The sequence below is a fragment of the Lingula anatina genome, chromosome 2 (assembly GCF_051362555.1).
Source record: "Lingula anatina isolate TDL-2025a chromosome 2, LinAna3.0, whole genome shotgun sequence".
NCBI classification, from domain to species: domain Eukaryota; kingdom Metazoa; phylum Brachiopoda; class Lingulata; order Lingulida; family Lingulidae; genus Lingula; species Lingula anatina.
Window position 1 is genome coordinate 30,117,419 of NC_141768.1, and position 20,490 is coordinate 30,137,908.

General features: G+C 35.5%; 1 long non-coding RNA gene across 1 annotated transcript; it reads left to right on the plus strand.

The window, feature by feature from the left end:
* Positions 1–646: 646 nt before the first annotated feature.
* Positions 647–3,192, plus strand: LOC147763548 (uncharacterized). The gene is made up of 2 exons (XR_015333028.1): positions 647–1,670; positions 2,106–3,192. It is a non-coding gene; the product is annotated as an uncharacterized LOC147763548 (long non-coding RNA).
* Positions 3,193–20,490: the final 17,298 nt, after the last annotated feature.

Consider the following 20,490-nt stretch of genomic DNA (forward strand, 5'->3'; position numbering starts at 1 on the left):
TTTTATCATCTTGACGGTAATCAGGTCAGGGCCGTTAGCTTTAGATGGGTCTAAATCATCAATTATCGATTTAATTTCATTAATAGTGGATTGTATCTGAGATAGGGAAGCATCAGTTCTTACAGGAAAGAGAATTTCGCCAACATTTGCTACAGAGTCCGAGTGGTACATTGATGAGAAATAGGACAAAAATTCATCAGCCTTTTCTTGATCAGTAGAAGCGACAGATCCATTTCTCGGGTTATTGAGAATAGGAATAGAAGACGATCGCTGTTTCCCAAGAATATTTTTCATTACGGTCCAGTATGATTTACTATCATCACCTTTATTGTCGAGGCTCTCTATTTTAGAATTAAGGAATGATTCTTTTGTTTTAATTATTAATTCTTTAACTTTTATCGCCTGATTTTTGTAATTATTTTCATTCCTTTCTGAAGGTTTAATCCTCATTTTTTTATATAGTTTCTTTTTCTTATTTAAGTGTGTGTCCACGAGAAAACCAAACCAAATGTAGAAAATGCGGCAAGGTGGGGGTGAACGGATTTACATCATATTTGGTGTGTTTGAACCTTTATATGAACAATATCTGAGGCTGCAATATTTCCTGAAAAAAATCCCTACTTACAGAGATAGGGCCTATGGCCAGTGACAATTTGGGGGGTTTATCAACCAAAAATTCTTCTGAAAAACAGGGTTATATTGATTGGCCTTAAAGTTTATACAGGTGTCACCAAATGATTTAGTTTGGTGATATATTTTAACCTAAAGATAGGGGATTAAAATGATATACACTTTTTCCACTCTCTTTGTTTCCATGGTAACAAACCAAGCGTTTTTCTCAGGCCTACAAACCACATGCTTTGAACACCCCCCTTCTATTTTTGACAATATCTTCATCTTCACAGGTCTTTGGGGTAAAGCGTGTTCAGGACTAACAGATAACTCATTAATCTATTTATACATGAAATCAAAACTTACTGCTGTTCTACAACTTGTCCGTTGTAACAGATAGAACATGACCTAATATTTCTTCATTTTTCGTAAATATATCCGAACACGTATATCGGTGCACTGAACTTCAGCCATCTCTTTCAAGTCAACGAATGGTTTAAAACACTGTTAGTTGAACTTTTTATTTTCATTTTACCTATTCTAATTTTTTTCTGGTTAAAACAAGCATCTAACACATTTTAAAACCATGTGAAACTAATGTACTAACGTCAGAACAACACAACGTCATTATCCAACATGGCGGAAATCGCAGACTGTTTGTTTACAAATCTTCCTCAACGAAGTCGTATATCATGTGGTTTATACTCTGTCTACAGATATAAAAAACATGTAGTGTATTGAAAAATTGCAACAGAGATATTAACAGTCATCTTCGTCGCGTTTACGTGAAGCAAAACAGCGTGAGTTACGAAAGCACACTGATTCTTGTCAGGTGTGAATTCTTTTGTATCCGATGACAGCAATTGGACTTTTTCAAGTATCTTTGGGAGAATAAATGGGTTACACCATGTGACCAGCACTGGGATATGGGCTTGGTTTGTGCTGGAAACCATCCACACAGGGGAAAACGAGCCTATAACGAAATATGTCATGGGATTAACTGCAGATGTCAGTGTAGACAAAAAGCCATTTGAATATACTGATGCCACTTGGTTCAGGTAAGAAACGGGTTTGTTTGTATTTTAATACAGGCTAAAATCCAGAAAAAAAGTTCACTCAGAAAAATGATCTAGGTGTAATTTTTTAATGGTAAACGCTCCATTTTTTTAAAAAGAAAAATGCCCCCTTTCAAATAATGAAATTGCAGCCTAAGGACCTGTGATAATTTTATCTTTTAAGCTATATTTGTGTGGGTATTTATGTAGGTTTAATGGTACTTGGGTAAAATAAATTTAAGGGTAACAATTGGAATTAGATTGAAGCTAGGGCTGGTCTTGGCAAAATTGCTAGGCTCATCATAATTAATATTCGAAACCATGCCTTACTTATAAAACATGGACAAATGGGATAATAATTTATTTTTCATCAATGTATCAATTAACTTTCAGATAAGTGTTTTCATGTGTCTATAGTAAGCTATATTTATATTTCAGGCATATTTGAGAAGTGTCATTTGACACACAGTGATCTTATGGTCAGCAAAAGAGTCCAAAGTCTTGCAGAAACTGAAACTAGTGTGGAAATGATGGCTGTTGTAGAAAGGCATGTATGTAAATGAAAGCCACAATATAACAAATGCTGAGGAGATGCATGAGGCCCTAGTTTCTGCAGTTGGAGCCATTTTCTACATCCAGCTAGACAGACATCTTCCAAACCTGCGTGGACTGGAGTGTCCAATTACAACAATTTAGCTTTCTTGATTCCTACAACATGAGAAAAGGTGTCTTCCTTCCTTGAGCAGTTTTAACATGAGTGATACTGATGTTAAAGTTAATTTGGGTTTTTCTGAGGCAAATATGCCAACTGGGACTATACCAAGCAAGATCACAAACAGGGAAATTTTTTCTTGTCCAGAGAAGTTTTCTCTGAAATCTTTTGCTACTAAGACTGAAGAGTATTTGTAAGGTCCTTTTTTAGACCACAGTTATGAAATGTGCCAAAAAAAAAAAAAGCTTTTGATCAAATTAAAGTCTAGTGGGCCAACAATCTGACTAAAGAAAAACTTAAAGCACATCAGCTGTGAGAGAACTCCACCCTCTTGAATATCTCACTGAGTTACACAATGGATGAGCTTTAAAGTCATCTAAACCTTTGAAACTATATTCAAATAAAGTAAAGGAGTTTTTACTGAAGGAGTTTAGAAGGGCACAAGAAACAGGCCAGCAGAACCTAGCATTTGTGAGCATGAAGATGAGATTGAAATGTCAGTAAGGAGGGTTACAGACTCTTCAGGAAGAAAAAATCGGCAGTTATTTTTGAATGTATTAAAAACTTTGATGTTATGAGCTGTAATGTTTGATACAAAACTGCAAAGATGTTTCATAACACCAGGATATATTTTGTTGTGTTAGTTTTGCTTTTTGAATAGAAAATTATCTTGTTTTGCTACATTATGATATAGTTTGTAATGATCACAACTAATGTTGCACTGCTTTGCATGTATTGCTATATTATAATTTTGTGATTTTTTTTATTATTTGTAATTATTCATCTGAGACAACAATAAACTAAATTGAATAATTTTTTAGTTACTGTATGCTCATAAATAGTCACCAAAAAGTGGTGTGGATGATTTAAAAAAAACTCTTGATAATTGAAAAAGATTTGTTCTGGCTTTGCTATCATAAATACTATGGCATATCCTGATCTCTATATGATAAATATTGCACCAAAAAGAAATTGCTACTAAACTAAGATTTTAATTTGTATTCACCAAATTGATGATATTAAAAAAAAAATATATATTAAAATTATCTTGTAAACTCTCAAGTTAATTGCCAGTGCCTATCCAAAGTAACAGAATCTATGATTTATTTCCTCTAAATTTTTTGTCCATATAAATTAAGAAGTCCATATATGGCAATTTACAAATATGAAGCCCAGTGACCTTGACCTACTGACCTGATATTCATTAGTACACACCCACTTTCCATGTTCACCAGCCCTATTAATTTAGTAACATCATTGTAGAGCAAAATGGTTTAATAAATTAATCAAACCTATCGTCTACATAGACTTGAATGAATCCACCACGATTTTTTGCCTTAAAAATGGCCAACTTTGGAGGTATTTTTCAGTACCTGTTTTAATACAGCAGTAACTTTTGAAACTTGATTTGGAATGACCCATATCTGCCTAAAATATTCATGCAGTTTTATAGCTGTAAACCCTGTGAAGATGGAGATATATGCAATTAAAGATGGTAGTATCAAAATTGGACTTTGGGGGGAGGGGTGTTATAAATGGGTGTGGCTCGCCCAAGCAGGGTCTTATCTGAATTCTACATATATCTGTGGCAAGCCAAATGATTGTTTTCAATGATTGTAAGGTCTAATATTTTTTAGTTTTCTCCATTTTTGTTTAATTTACACAAAATATATCATTATTTTTCCAAGGTAAAAATGGAGTCTCAAAGAGGCTACATAAGCCATGACTTATAATAGGCTATAATTCTCTGAAGAAAGGATATTTTTGGGATTCCTTCCTAACTCATGAATAACTTCCTAATATGCCTCCATACAACAAATTTGGTTGAAATCCGCTGACCCCCACCTTGCCACCCTGGGCTGGTTCTCTCGTGGACAAGCTCTTAACTCATGCTTGATTTGGTCATTAAACCATGGCTTGTCATTTGACCTGATCAGCCTCCTTTTATGGGGTATATGGCGTTTGTAAAAAGAGAGTAAAGAATCAGTAAAAACTTCAGTTTTTACGTTCATATCATAATTATTTTTAAAAAATAAAGTTTCCCAGTCATATTCGCTTATGTCTTTGTCTAAAGCCACCAAATTAGCCTGATCGTACTTCCATATTGTTCTATATACAGGATCGTGTTTGGGTTGAGTAATACAAAGTTCAGTAACGAGGGTACTATGATCCGTTTGGCCAATGGGCGGGTCAACGAAGGCACTGTTAATTAAGTCGGGTCTGTTTGTCAGAGTCAAATCGATACAAGAAGCGGATTTTCCTTGTATCCTGGTAGGCTCGTGGATCAGTTGATCGAATCCTTTTTCTAGAAACAAACTGCTCAAAAGCTTACCCGTGAGGTCTTCCTTACCTTTTCTGAACCAACTAAGAGAGTGAGCATTAAAGTCTCCATTAATAAAAATACCGTTTGAATTTAGTTGGCATGCTTTTTCGAGACTCATTTTACATAAGTTCACAAACTTGTCTCTTTCGGTTGATGTTTGACTAGGCGACCTATAGAAGATGCCATATAAAAACCGCTTAAACTGTAACTGAAATTCAATCCAAATGCAGTTGAGATCGTCACTCTTTAACTCAGGACATTCTTTGTAAACTATTTTCGAGCTGACAAAGATTAAGGCTTCGTTCACATGCAAGGTCTATTTTCTAAATTCTATTTTCTATTCGCGCTATCTTATGATCACGGTCTGTGCACTGAATATCCCGCCGCGTAATTACTGGCAGCGCGAGCCAGTTACTTATAGTAACTTATAGTAACTGGCTCGCGCTGCCAATAATTACGCGGCGGGATATTCAGTGCACAGACCGTGATCATAAGACATACCGCAAATAGAAAATAGAATTTAGAAAATAGACATTGCATGTGAACGAAGCCTAATAAGCCTTGGCCAATGTTGTAGTAGATGGGAGAATGGTAACCCTCGATGTTGTAGACAGTGTTTAACTGATAAGAAGATAACTTTCCCACCTCTTATAAGCCGATGATTGACGCTTTTAGGAGTTTGGCTCGGATCATTAAGGCCTCAAATCTTGTACCATTTTCCGCACTGATGCTTCTGATGTTTGAAAACAAAAAATTGACTTCCTCAACCCGATTTTGCAGACGTTTATGTGGGCCTGGATTTGGGTGGATATCACCTGAAATTAGGAGCAATAGACATAAATTAGTTTTATAGGGCAGACCAGGAGTTATTGGTAAGATAAACAGAGAGGATGGAAAAAAGGTACCGGTAAGAAAAGACATACTTTTGGCCAATCTATTGTTTAGCACATTATTTCGATTGTATATTTTGAGATAATTTGTACTGTTATTAAAAGTAGCAGACACTAAAATTGTTTCCACTTTCCAAGACTGAGAGTCACCGGGGCTTGGGTAGACTTCCCCTGAAATTAAGAGCAGTAGAAGTATAATAGTCACCAGAGGTAACCAGCAGCAAGTTACGGGTGTTGGAGATAAAGAAGAAAATGAAAATAAGGATATAACGTAATTTGGCTCCGTTTTGCATTTTGCTATACTAGTAGAAATTTGACTATTAGAATAAATCGAGTTAACATGTCTACTAGGCATACTGCCGACTATGTCAGTTGTGATCAGTTGAGAATGATTCAAAACACTTCCTCCTAACTCACAATAAAGATCGCAATTATAATACTTTCGAGAAGTTGAACCTTCATGTGTTACATATATGTACACTATGAACATCAATATGCCATCTCTCAAACCAGTGATACTCGGTTTGATCTTAAGCAACCACAGATAAGCAACAAAGATTTCAACCACAGGGTTGTGCCTGTCAAGAGTATAGATGGTTACAGACAATTTTAAAGTTGAAGCATTTTCTTTCCTAGTTACATTCCCCTCCACTAGATCCTATCTTGGAGTACTTGAAAGCTGCGGTGAAGGAACTCTGGGCCTAAAAATTGGAACGCTATTTACAGTATATACAGGTTGGCCCATTTGAGCGGTAACTAACCCTGGGTTTGGGTGTGGTTGGCCGTTAAAAATCCCTGGATGATTGCTAACATGCTTCCCAGTCCACACATTCATTGTGTTTGTGTTATCCCCCGTGTTCTGCTGACCTCTTCTGTACATTTCAGGAGTTTTTTCTCGGATCAAGCCATGGTTGGTAATGAAGAACCTATGACCGTCCGGTATTTGGTGGAGCATAAACTCCATGTTTTTTTCCAAAACGCGCAGTGGAATATTGACAACGCTGAGTGGAATATTGACAGGTTCTTTTATCGTCAAAGACTTTCTGCAAATAAATTTTAAAAAAATTAATAAATAAATAAATAAATAAATAAATAAATAAATAAACGATACTAATTCATCTTCATTAAAGGCGACATTCGTGTTGTGGTTGAGGTAAGTGGTTTAATTTTTGCGGGACTAAATGTTAGGACCTTTGTTAATAAGATAAGTGGATGGGAAAGAAAAATATAACTTTTAACAAAAATATTACTATCTTACTTAACAAACAAACCGCTACTTCGCTCTTGTAACTATTTTGTTGGTTTATTTTACTGCAGTAAAGCGTGGATAAAATGCATGTAGTTCAAAACGCCCTCACAGTGCCGTTGCTTTTGCGACTTCAGCTGCTGGGGTTAGGTGAAGTGGCGAGGACAGAAACCGAAGGGACTAAATCGGCACTGGTTTATTACAACTCTCCAATCCTCCACTCATTTCAAGCGGTCAATACACGTCTTCAACACATATCATAAATTACATGATTATTTGACATGCCAGTACAACACTTTTTACACAATTTTATCTTATATAAGAATTTAAAGCCATGCATGTATTTTATTTCCCCGAGAAATGATATTTTGACATAGGGGCCCCGGTCCATATGTAAAAACTACTTTTTATACGCGGTAATATTCTGACGTTTGTCTTGTCTCAACATGGTTGTGACGTCTTCCACAAAATTGATGGAAATGTGCTAGATGTGACAAGCCGCATATAGTAGGCCATAATAACCGATTTTTAACCATTTACCTAAAATATCTTGTTAAACGGTTTTCCTCATCTACTGATACGGATTGTTGAAATTGTAATATTAAGTTTTTCATGAATCTTTCAAACGTAGTATTACTTGTAAGAGGGATTTTTTTATGATTTGGTCACTTATTCAGTGGATCTAAGAGGGAGGGGGCCACGTGCCCCTCCCTTTATACCTATAACTTCTGAAATACACATTTTCCCAATCCCACCCCTCTTCCACGCACATTTGCACTTCTAGCTATTCTGATCAAAGTAAAATGATATTATAAGTAATTGTAAAGTAAGTTACTCTACTAAATTTGACATCTACTAAAAACAATTTTTACACGCGGTATATTTTGGCTTCTGTCCTGTCTCAACATGGCTGTGACGACAACCACAGATTTCATGGAAATGTGCTATGATGTGACAAGCTCGTGGCAGCTGTAAATATGTACATGAAGTATGCCATTAAATCAACGGTTTTTAACCATTTTCTCAATAAAGAATATCGTTAAAGTGTTTTAATGCATGTCTCTTGGCACTTTGGTTCCTCATCTACCGATCAGAAAAAACAGAAGACAAATGTAGAATGAAGTTGTTCATAAATCTGTAATAAGAAGTATTACTTGCAATGTACATGTATAATACCATAGCGCTAGACACAGTGTGTTTTTTATTTGTGTCATACTACACTGTTTTACATTAGCCGAGCGAAAAGAGACACATTTTATCCTATGTCACTCTTCCTCTTTCAACACAGAGTCTTAGATCCTCGAGTGATTGTTAATACGTCAACTGTGAAATAGGGGAGACCGGGGCTAGTTGGCCCAATTAGACACTTTTGGCCTTGTAGTGCCAACTAGGAATGAGTGACAGTAACAAAACCGGTTTAAAAGTAAGCCCCATGAACTAAGCTACGTATCCAACGTCAATATTTTTCAAACATAATGCCAGATGGCTCACAATTTGACAAAAAACGCAGTTGACGTCAGGGGGGCCAACTTGCCCCGCCACGGGGCAAGTTGGCCCCAGGGTCGGGACAAGTTGGCTCCCTATACGATAATGAAGTATCACATATAAATGCCTTGAAATACATTTTATACATTTTTAAATTTATTAAATTGATTTTTGAGAGTCTTTGATGAATAAATAGTTCAAACGAGGCAGATTTATTGAGGTTTCCGTACGTCACGTTGTAGGGGGGGGGGGGGGGGGGGGTAAGTGTTGCAAGAACCAAAATATCTATGAATAAAATTTGTTTTGTTTTAATTAAGAATAAATTAATAATGGTATAAAGCAGGCTTTTAATGAATGAAAACGAAAAATAAATTTTCATTTTAAAAGAAAGTAACAACTTCAGTTTTAAACCATTAAGTTTGTTTCAACAATGGTCTCTAGCTCTGTCGTAAAGATTTGAGGGTAATACGAGGGTCCAACTTGCCCCGAGCCACGGGGGCAAACTAGCCCCGGGTGCACATAGAATGAGAAACGATAATACGTCTCTGTTAAACTTGAAACAATGAGCTTCAGTTTGATGCCTTATACATATATTATATTCGATCAAAAGCATATGAAAATAGATTTTTAAACCTCTTAAACAAAATTATTTTTAGGTGCAAAAATCGTTTATTTCGACTCACCTCTTAAGTAAAACTTTTTAATGCCCGACACTTCCTTATGTTGTAAAGCAAATTACTTACACTTTCACTAATCACAGATAATAATTAAAGCGGAATCAAATGAGTAAAAGGGACAAAGAGTTATTGAGTGTAAGTTAAGTTTCTCCAAGAGTCAACAAATGTAGAACATGTTTTTAGTGTCAGAAAAAGATGGAAAAGGTCAAAGTCAGTAACAGTTAATGTAATTGGTTAATTTCATAACATATTTTAATTTTGATCATCTATTTATCACATGATAACTGAGTTTTGGATAAGGTCCAAGTATGAGTAATCCAAATAATATTTTAGATATCTTTAATTGAAACAAGTATCTAAGGGATAACCTAATAAGGAAATGTTGCACGGTGACTTGCAATATGCGAATGGAAAATATTTTGTAATCACGCAAAGACAATGGAAAAGAAAACAAGTAAGTGCGTGATCAGTACGGAGAAATTGATTATAAATATTTGTGAAGTTGTATGAAGAGGGAGTCGGTGAATAAACGTTCGAAAGCTCCAAATACTGCTGTCGTCATTCCTCACTATAACAAGTGGTGGAGGAAAAATCGATCCCCGCTCTACCGAGGCAAGTGGAACGGTGATACAGTTATGGTGATGACGGCGGCAGGAGCATAGACACCGATGGGTTCATGCCATCCACCCAAGGGCAAACATCGTCAGTGCCTCAGTGCAGCGAAAACTGAGTATGCTGGGTATTGAAAATCGCCAAAAGTCATTACCCAAGCAACAATTAATAACTGAAAAGAAATGAAGATGTTGTCAGATTTGACTTTAGCGCCAGAAAAGTTTACTGGTAACACAAACGAAGATGTAGAAAGGTGGTTAAATCAATTTGAAAACTATACGCAGTATAAAAAACTAGAAGATGAACAAATCACCGCCTTATTTCCTCTCTTACTGAATCAAACAGTGTTAAACTGGTAAGTAGAAGTACAGAAAGACTGGAAATCGCTTGTCCGCGAGTTCCGACAGCGATATGAACTGAAATCCGGAGAAACTTGGGAGAAAGCCTCAGAATTTTTCAAGCGTCATCAACTTCCAGAAGAACCAGTACAGAAGTACATCGAGTCGATGCGTCACGACGCCAAACGTGCGCGTTTAGATGAGAAAACAGCCTTTACAGTGGTAATGAATGGGTTACTACCCGAACTCCGCCCATTTGTATTGCAAAAGGAGCCCTCTGACTTTGATTCTCTTATGCACCACGCGCGCATTGCAGAAAACGCAGTTAGCCGACGAGAAGAGGTCAACGAAATGACATAAAAATGATAACAGAGAAAATAGACACTCTTCAGAGTTCAATTAAGGACACCGCCAATGTACAGTCTGCAATCCATATATTGCACGAACCAAGCGAAACCAGAAATGAAACAAACTTTTTACCTACGAGAGCAAGCCCATTCGCGTATCCAGGAAAATTCATAGGTCCCAGACGTATGCACCAACGTGGCAGGCATCTGCGACGCTCAGAGTACAAATTAACATCATCTGGAAGTCAAAACTATCCTCAACAACGAAATCCAATAAGAAAATGGTCGATGTGTCAGGGATGTGGTGAGTACACGCATCTTAGACCTGATTGTTTTGCTCGCAATTTTAATTGTAATTGTTGTGGTAAAATAGGACACATAGCAAAAGTCTGTCATTCTGCACGTGTAAACAAACGACTAAGAAAAAGAAAAAGGTTTTATAACAAGATTGAAGATAGAAAAGTGCCAATTTCTATTATTTCCGATTACCAAGCTAATAACCTAATATCAATTCAAATCGACAAACAGCATGTCAATGCTTTGGTTGACACGGGTGCCGTCATATCTTGTGTATCAGAATCTCTTTTATCAAAATTAGGAAAAAAAGGATCGAAATGAATACGAAAAACCGTCATTAAAAGAAGTTTCAGTTGTTGATGGATCTGTGATTAAAGTTCTAGGAAAAGTAGAGTTACCTCTTTGTTTTGGAGATGTGATCATAAAACATAAAGTCCACGTATTTAGTCAATTGCCAAGAGGTTTGATATTAGGCACAGATTTCTTAAGAAAACACAATGTAAAAATTGATTTATCGTCTGATAGCATGGCATTGCCTGATTATAATTTGCTCTTACCTTTGTATAGTCCACTTGTATTAGGTTTAGTGCGTAACTTTAAATCAGAATTTATTCCACCAAGATGTGAATGCTTAATACCAGTGAAAATATCACATTCTTCCTCTGTTTCAGTAGCTTTACTAGAACCAGTACGAAAGCTCGAGTCAAAGAAAAAAACTTATCGGAGCAAAATGTTTGGTTTCCATTGATAAAAATAAATCTGCTTACAGAATAATGAACCCTAGCGATGAAAGTATTTTCATTCCTAAAAGAACAATATTAGCTGTTGCGAGTTCAGTGAGTCTGGCAAGCATCAGTGCTTTAAATGAAATGTCAAAAGGAGACACAGCACAAAAAGGTGTTACGTTATCAGATCAAGAAGCATTGCGGAATGCAGATGAATTAAATATAAACTTTGCCAATTCAGACATGAGTGAAGACCAGAAACAACAGTTGAAAATGTTGTTAGGACGTAATCGTGAAGTTTTTGCTACCAATCTATCAGAATTAGGTTCAGCAAATATGTATCAGCATAGAATTGACACAATAAATGATATCCCTGTGAAACAAACGTTTTATCGTACGTCACCGAAGCTGAAAGATGAAATTGTCAAACAAGTAGACGAAATGTTACAACACGGTATAATCGAAGAAAGCATGAGTGAGTACAGTAGTCCAGTAGTACTTGTAAAAAAGAAAAATGGAGAATACAGGTTCGCGATTGATTACCGGAAGTTGAACAAAGTTACAAAACCAATGCACTGGCCACTTCCACGTTTAGAAGATGTTTTTGAAACGATAGGTACATCAGGTGCTAAATATTTCTCTAGTTTAGATATGGCAGGTGCATACTGGCAATTACCTCTTGACCCTGAAACTAAACACAAGACTGCGTTCATCACACACCACGGGCACTTCCAATTCTTACGTTTAGCGTACGGCCTTCGTAACGCCGGTGTAAGCTTCCAGGCCTTAATGAGTCACGTTTTTAGAGACATGAATTGGAAAACAATACTGATATACATTGATGACATTTTGGTCATGAGTAAGACGTTTGAAGATCATTTAAAACATTTAAATCAAGTATTCCAAAAACTAAGATCTGCAAACCTCAGACTTAAACCATCAAAATGTAAGTTTGCAACACCAAAAGCTAAATATTTAGGTCATGTAATAAATAAAAATGGAATAAGACCAGACGAGAAAAATCTTGAAGCCATAAAATCGTTTCCAACACCAAAAGTTGTAAAAGATGTAAGAAGTTTTCTAGGATTGTGTAACTTCTACAGAAAATTTATAAAAGGTTTCAGCAAAATAGCAGATCCCTTAAATAAACTTTTAAGGAAAGATGTACAATTCTTATGGAGTCCTGAATGTGAAGCGTCATTTCAAACATTAAAAGAAGCTTTAATGTCACCACCAATACTGGCTTATCCAGATATGTCGCGCGAGTTTACACTAACGACGGACGCATCTACTACAGCTATAGGTTATATTTTAGGTCAAAAGAATGACAACAACCATGATAGAGTCATTGCGTATGGAGGAAGATCTTTAAACAACGCCGAAAAGAACTACACAATTCATGAATTAGAATGTTTGGCAGTTATTGAAGGGATAAAACAATTTGAACAGTATTTGGCCAACAACCACTTCAAAGTGTATACAGATAATAAAGCGATTTCGTGGTTACAAAATGTTAAACATACATCTGGCAGGCTTATCAGATGGTCATTAAAATTACAAGTCCTAGATTTTGAAATAATACACAGACCTGGAAAAACAAACCCAGCTGACGCATTATCAAGACGCGAATATGAACCAGTAAATGTTTTGGATACTGTTAACAACAGTCAGTTAAGAAAAGGTCATATTGACATGTGTCAAGATAAACATTGGACCCAAGCTAAACTTTTCTTACCAAAACATACAGATAAAAGAATTGAACATGATTTAAGTGAATATGATAACATGAACAGTGTTGATGTAACAAATGTAAACGATAAAGAGAAATTAAAACAAGATCAACGCGAATGCCTCGAGTTTCAAGATACAATACGTTACCTAGAACAAAGTGATTTACCTAGTGATTTAAAACAAGCGCGTAAAATCATCGCAGAATCAGAACAATATGTAATGATAGATGATATTTTGTATCATCTGTATCAACCTCGTACACGGGGAATGCCAGAAAAGATGAGAATAATAAGACAATTAGTAATTCCAGTAACACTAAGGAGTGATGTTTTACATGCATATCATGATTCATTAACAGCCGGTGGTCATCAAGGTTGTGATAGAACTTTTGCCTCCATTAGGAATAAGTATTTTTGGAAATCACTTTACAAAGACGTCACGGAGTACGTCAAATCATGTGAAGTGTGTCAAAAGGTTAAGCATTTACGTAGAGATGCTTCAGCACCTTTGAACCCTTTACCCATCGCAGGCGTGTTTGAAAAAATGCACATGGATATATTAGGTCCCTTAATCAAATCAAAAGAAGGATATAAGTACATTTTGTTGGTAACGCGTTCTTTTTCTAATTTTGCTGAAGCAATACCTTTGAAAACTCAGGAAGCCGAAGAAATCGCCATGACTCTTTACAGAGAAGTCTTTACAAGATATGGTTGTCCGTCATATCTCGTTTCTGATCGAGGAAAGAATTTTTTATCTCAAATTATTCAATCGTTATGTAAATAATTCCACATAAAGCGCTATCATACTAGTGCATGGCATCCACAAAGTAACGCAGCCTGTGAAAGAACTAATTCAATAATTGCTCAAACTTTGAGAGCATATTGTGAGAAAGATCAAACTAATTGGCCTGATATACTTCCAGGAGTAATGATGGCATTACGTGCAACTCCTTGTACGCAGTCCACAAAGTTTTCTCCTTATTATTTAGTTTTTGGACGAGAAATGCGTACACCATTGGATAGTGATTTGATCCCTGAATGTCATGAGAATAAAAATCTACCTCAGTACATTGAAGAACTGAAAGATACCCTTAAAACGGCAAAAGAAATTGCAACAAAGAATAGGGAAGCAACTCAGAAACAGTATAAAGAAAGGTATGACCTAAAGTCAAAGCAACCGATTTATAAAGTAGGTGATAGAGTTTGGATATATACACCAATGACACCTAAAGGATTAAGTTCTAAATTGTACACCAAGTACAAAGGACCATATTACATTACAAAGATATTATCAACAGGGTGTACGTATTATTTGAGAGATTGTAAAACACACAAGGAACATAAATCGCCTGTTCATGCAAATAGATTGAAAATGTATTATGACCCTAAAGATTACAATAAATATAAAAGGCTGAATGAAAGTAATTATGAACAAGACAACAAATCAAATGGGAATAAAACGACCAGTGAAACACAAGATAGAGACATTCATGACACAGAAAAAGCGGATTTTGCATCGGACAGTAAGCAAGACGCGTACGAATATTATGAAGTAGAAAAATTGTTATGTTGTAAGAATATAAACGCAAAGAGACATTACAAAGTAAAATGGAAGGGTTATAAGAACACTTCCTGGGAACCTGAAGAAAATATTTCAGATGCATTAAAAAGAGATTATCACATTAATAAGACGTTACAAGGAAGACGAAGAAAACGTAGAAATTAAAAAGGAAACACATCTCTTCGAGACGAGTTCGATAATCGATACACTGGTAAATAAAAAGATAGTACACTTACACATTGTAAAAAAAAGTACACAAAGGTCAAATGTATAATTTGGACAACACAGTGATCCAGCTTAACTGAACCCTAAATGTGAATCGATTCACTATTTTCCTATCTATCTTATCTATCTCATTTCCTCTCTTTATTTTCTCAAATGAGGCTTTAGTTAAAGCAGTGTGCACTAAAAAAAAAACATGAGCATTGACCTTTTGAAATGATGATTCTATAAATTCTCACTGTAATGTTGTGGCAGCATTAGCGCGCTCAGCGGTGTTGAGTGTAGACAATTTTGTTTCTGAAGAACTGTTTAAAAAAGAACATTGATTTTATTCATATGAGTAAACGTTACATCCGAACGATGTAATACAAGTTATCACAAGGTTAACATCATAATGGAAGGCATAGTAAACTGACAAAATAAAGACGAGATGTTTTGACAAGTCAGTCGCTGACATTACCCCGGAGTGCCCTAGAACAACGACCTCTTTAAATAGTTGTCATTAATGTGTCAATCAAAATTTTTTTTTGCTACTACAGTGTGAACTAAGATGAATTTTTTATTTTCCAACCAAGTGTCAAGTTGTCAAAACAACACTAAAGATAGCACAGCAACATCACATAAATATTGGGTTGTGGCAGTATTTCCATTCAATATGCATATTTTCAACATGAAACGCAATGATTTATTTAATAAACCCTATTTCAACAATTTTTCTTCATGTTCTTGCCAATAGTGTTAGTGATTATTTGAGATTATGAAAGTGACTCAAACAACAGAGAGAGACAAGAGCAAATTTATACTTGTATGGCAGATGCTATTCTAAAACGAAATATTTTCTACAGATGATTAATCTCAAATACTAGTTTAAATTTATTCGAGACATAGAGCTTATTGCTCACAATGAAATTTGGTCTGTATATCAAGGACAAGCAATTGGCATTAGTAGTAACTTTACTAAAAAGAAGTACACGTAAACAATACGTGCTTACTATACCGTAGTGATCATAAAATTTCGCAACAAAATTAATTAATAAGCCGAAGAAACTTAGAACCACAGATCCATTCATATTACGAAGTGAAGTAATAACTATAATAATTTAGAAAAGTTCATTTAAGTAATTGTATCTACAGACTACATCTGTCAAAACATTGGCATAGCTTGACAAATATAAACATTAGATAACCAAAAACGTTATTTTAGAATGAGTTATCCCAGAAAATTATTCAAAAACGAATATTGTACATGTTTGCGCATTTAACATGCTTGTGCACTTTTCTATATTCAGTTCGAAACATATAAACACAATGCAGATTAATTTTAATCCAATCTGAATTTGACTTGACTTGCTACACGTGTCTATAATAAACATAACGCATTAATTTTTGCGAGTGAACTTTTGGTGTAAGAAGTGTGTGTACGATCACAAAATATTAATGACTTTATGATTCATTCTTATTGTTACTTCAATGATTTCAGACATTTCAGATTATTATCATTGAGATTGTGCGAGATGCACGGAATTAACATGACAATTAAGCTCTGATGAATATTATTATTAATTTTTAATCACTATGTACTATGATATATAATAATGAACATTTTATTGTGTGTTAACCATGGTCATTATTTATTAGCATGCTTTATTTTAATTACTTTACAATGTTACTGCATATTAATAACATATTGCATATTGATCTTATGATTGTTGGTTATCGATATTTGAACAGATGATTATTGTTTTATATAAAAAGTGTATTTGATTGTTAATAATGATGACATGAAACTGATGAAATGCATTAAGGAAGATTCTCACATTTTGCGACTTAATTATTTATCGGTATAATTTTATAAAATTCGTGGATTGAATTTGATATGATCAAGTGTTTCTCTTATAGTCATCACAGAGGATAGCTAGAGTGTAGACAAATATGAAGATGAACAGGTACTTCGTCATGAACGATGCGCTGGTCGCAACGTTGTGGTGAATACTGCTCATTAGGCAGGGAAGGTACCGTCTCACTTAATGCATTCCTACTATATCTAAAATGACAACCAATAAAAGAGAGACCATAATAAGAGAGCAACAGGTTTAAATATCCGCATGAGAAAACAAACAAAAAGTATCTGTGCTATTGGACTACACATTAAATGCTGTAAATGTCAATACGAACTATATCCACGAAGAATTGCATTTTCTAAAAAGTATTACTTTATCTTCCTTCAGGTTATGTTTTTTGTTTCATGTCGAATGTGTTTTTAATTTTATGTTATTTAGTATTTGCTTTGCTTTAAAAAAAAATGAAAAAGGAGCGTATGTTGTAAAGTTTTAGAATTCGAGGACGAATTCTTTTGAAGAAGGGGTGTATGTTGTAAAGCAAATTACTAACACTTTCACTAATCACAGATAATAATTAAAGCGGAATCAAATGAGTAAAAGGGACAAAGAGTTATTGAGTGTAAGTTAAGTTTCTCCAAGAGTCAACAAGTGTAGAACATGTTTTTAGTGTCAGAAAAAGATGGAAAAGGTCAAAGTCAGTAACAGTTAATGTGATTGGTTAATTTCATAACATATTTTAATTTTGATCATCTATTTATCACATGATAACTGAGTTTTGGATAAGGTCCAAGTATGAGTAATCCAAATAATATTTTAGATATCTTTAATTGAAACAAGTATCTAAGGGATTACCTAATAAGGAAATGTTGCATGGTGACTTGCAATATGCGAATGGAAAATATTTTGTAATCACGCAAAGACAATGGAAAAGAAAACAAGTAAGTGCGTGATCAGTACGGAGAAATTGATTATATATATTTGTGAAGTTGTATGAAGAGGGAGTCGGTGAATAAACGTTCGAAAGCTCCAAACTGCTGTCGTCATTCCACACTATAACACTTAGCATTGTAGGTTACAGTCACTTTACAAGAGTGTGTGGCCAATTTTTTTACCGCGTAGTTACTTTTTCATAAATTGACAGGGGGCCAACTTACCCGGTCTCCCCTACTTATAGGTTTTTATGACACGATGAGTGTCTTAATTCTCTCTTCGTCGAGGTGCATTCTATTTCGAGAAAGACTGGAACTCACAGTGATGTTAGCTGGTACCTCACGACAACCATGTTTATATTTTAACCGAATATGTTTATCACGAGTGTTGCATCTGAATTTTCTTGATTATTCATTTCATGTGTTCACAGAAAGTTAATTTTCAGATAACTGTTTAGTCTGCAATAAAAATGAGAAATGTAAATCATGCGATTAATTTTCAGAAATCAGATAAATGAATGTGCTCTTAGTTAAAAAGACAAAATCAACTGATAATTTACTGCATTTGGGTTGCAGAAAAAAACAAAAATCTGCAGCCGAATAGAAACATGCAGTTACATATATGTTTCCTGAATTTGACAATTTTTGTTATTTTTGTTATTGCAAAACCTTGTCATTTTAAACTCTTTTTCCAATTGGTCATTGTAAGTGACGTCAAATTCTACAAACATGATGTCTACCACGTTCAAAAAGGACATTCTTTTCTCAAATGAGAGTCAAAGAAGTTACATTGTAAAGTTTAATACCAGTGGCGAATTTAGGGGGATGTCAGTGGGGGTCCTGACCCCTCCCCCCCCCCCCCCCCCACACACACACACACACACATCTTTGATTTCTGAAAAACAATTACACCAACAATCCCCTCTTGAAATTAGAATTTTGACTAGCTGAATCATAGTATAAACTGTACCAAATGGCACCGTTCGCTTTTTGAAATACCAAAATTTTTGGGGGCCCTTCAGTAGACCCAGACCCCACGATAAGGGTATGGGGGGGGGGGGGGGCGAGGATCGGCTTCGCATCCGCTGCCTGTCATTCCTAAAAACCAGACCCACTTCAAATAATCCTGGATCCGCCCCTGAATTCCATACTAAACTAGAAAAGCACTCCGAGAGCGCAGACCTCATCCAAGGCAACTATATTTGATTATTATTGATTATTGATTGATTGTTAATCCGGATCACCACCAAAAACTAATCACTTCTAAGTTAACCCATTTCTGACATACCCTGAAAATTTCATCAAAATCGGTCCATAACTTTTTGAGTTATGTTGATGACAAACAAACAAACAAACAAACAGACAGACAGACAGACAGACAGGGGTGAAAACATAACCTCCTTGGCGGAGGTAACTACAAAGTACATATACATTTAATAAATACTCTCTCGCGTACGCACTCGCATGCAAGAACAATAAAGTCACCGACATCCGCCGCCTCACAGACAGACTACACCTATTCCCTGTGCATCTACAGTAACTATGGCAACCTTTCCTGAGATTTGTATTGGCAAATGTTAGATTTTCTGCTGGCACAGAAGGTCACTCCTAAATACTCACACGGCTATATCTATAGCTTTTAGAAAGAGTCATTCTTCTTAAACTTCCCTGAATATCATCCCTTTAAAGGTTAAATGAGTTAAGCCAAGAAAGTGGCCTACTCGCTGGTCCATAGTAAAAGGTCTGGAATAATTATGAAAACTGAGTAAACTTTTGCCGATGAATGTGATTTCGGAGAATATGAAAGTGTCTTGGAATCATGATGAAGACAAATGTTGGATTTACTTGCTTCATCTTTTTTTTACCTCTATCAAAATATTACTCCGTAGCTACATGTATTATACACAGAGAGAGAGAGAGAGAGAGAGAGAGAGAGAGAGAGAAACGCTATTTCTACATAAAAATTAAACTGCAAAAGCTGTCTCCAAGACACCTGGACGAACAATTATTTTGAGGAAATTTAATTTTGTTTTAACAGACACACATTTTATATGTCCCTTATGTAGAATACATGTATCTAAACTAAATCTAAACTAATATCTCTGTGTCAGTTATTAAACTTATCACACACGTATGAGTTGCAGAAGATACAGGTATATCTAACAATGTAAACGGAGGTGTAGATTGCCAATTAAAATGAAGCTGATGTCTAAAATACCAAAAAAAATTTTGGGCCACTTCAGCGAGCCCCGAACCCAACGCCAAGATTTGGGAGAGGGGGGGCGCTTCGCATCCGGGACCCCTCCCCTAGCCCTTAAACAATCCTGGATCCGCCCCTGGGTGCAATTACATAGTACATGTAGTTGCCAAAAATAAAACTTAGTTAGCTTGTGACCCACCCTAAATGAATGGCTTAATTTTTGGGCCCACTCCTTTTAGTAGACAAAAAAAAAAAAAAAAAAAAAAAAAAAAAAAAAAAAAAAAAAAATGTGCCCCCCTCCCACACACACTATGATGTGATAATCATTATCCCGATCCTCCACATATCGAAGATTGTCGGCACACTCCATGGACCAAGCCCCTCTACTTCTTTCTATCAACTGCCGTCCTCGTGACCTCTGTTAAACTTTTTCTTGTCCATTTGTATGTTGGTTTTCCATCCAAACCTTGGCCAGCCACGTTTTCTCTTTACTGGGACGCTTAGAAATGTTGATGTACCTGTAAACAACTCTAATTTTTCCAATCGCAACTCAATAAAGATATATAGCAATTACTTTTTATAAGCACCTCAGTATTAGCAATCGTTCATTCATAAAAAGGAATAGATATAAATAAAATTACAGTGTGTAGAAGGTAAATGTTGTCTGGATAGGGCATACCTTTACAAA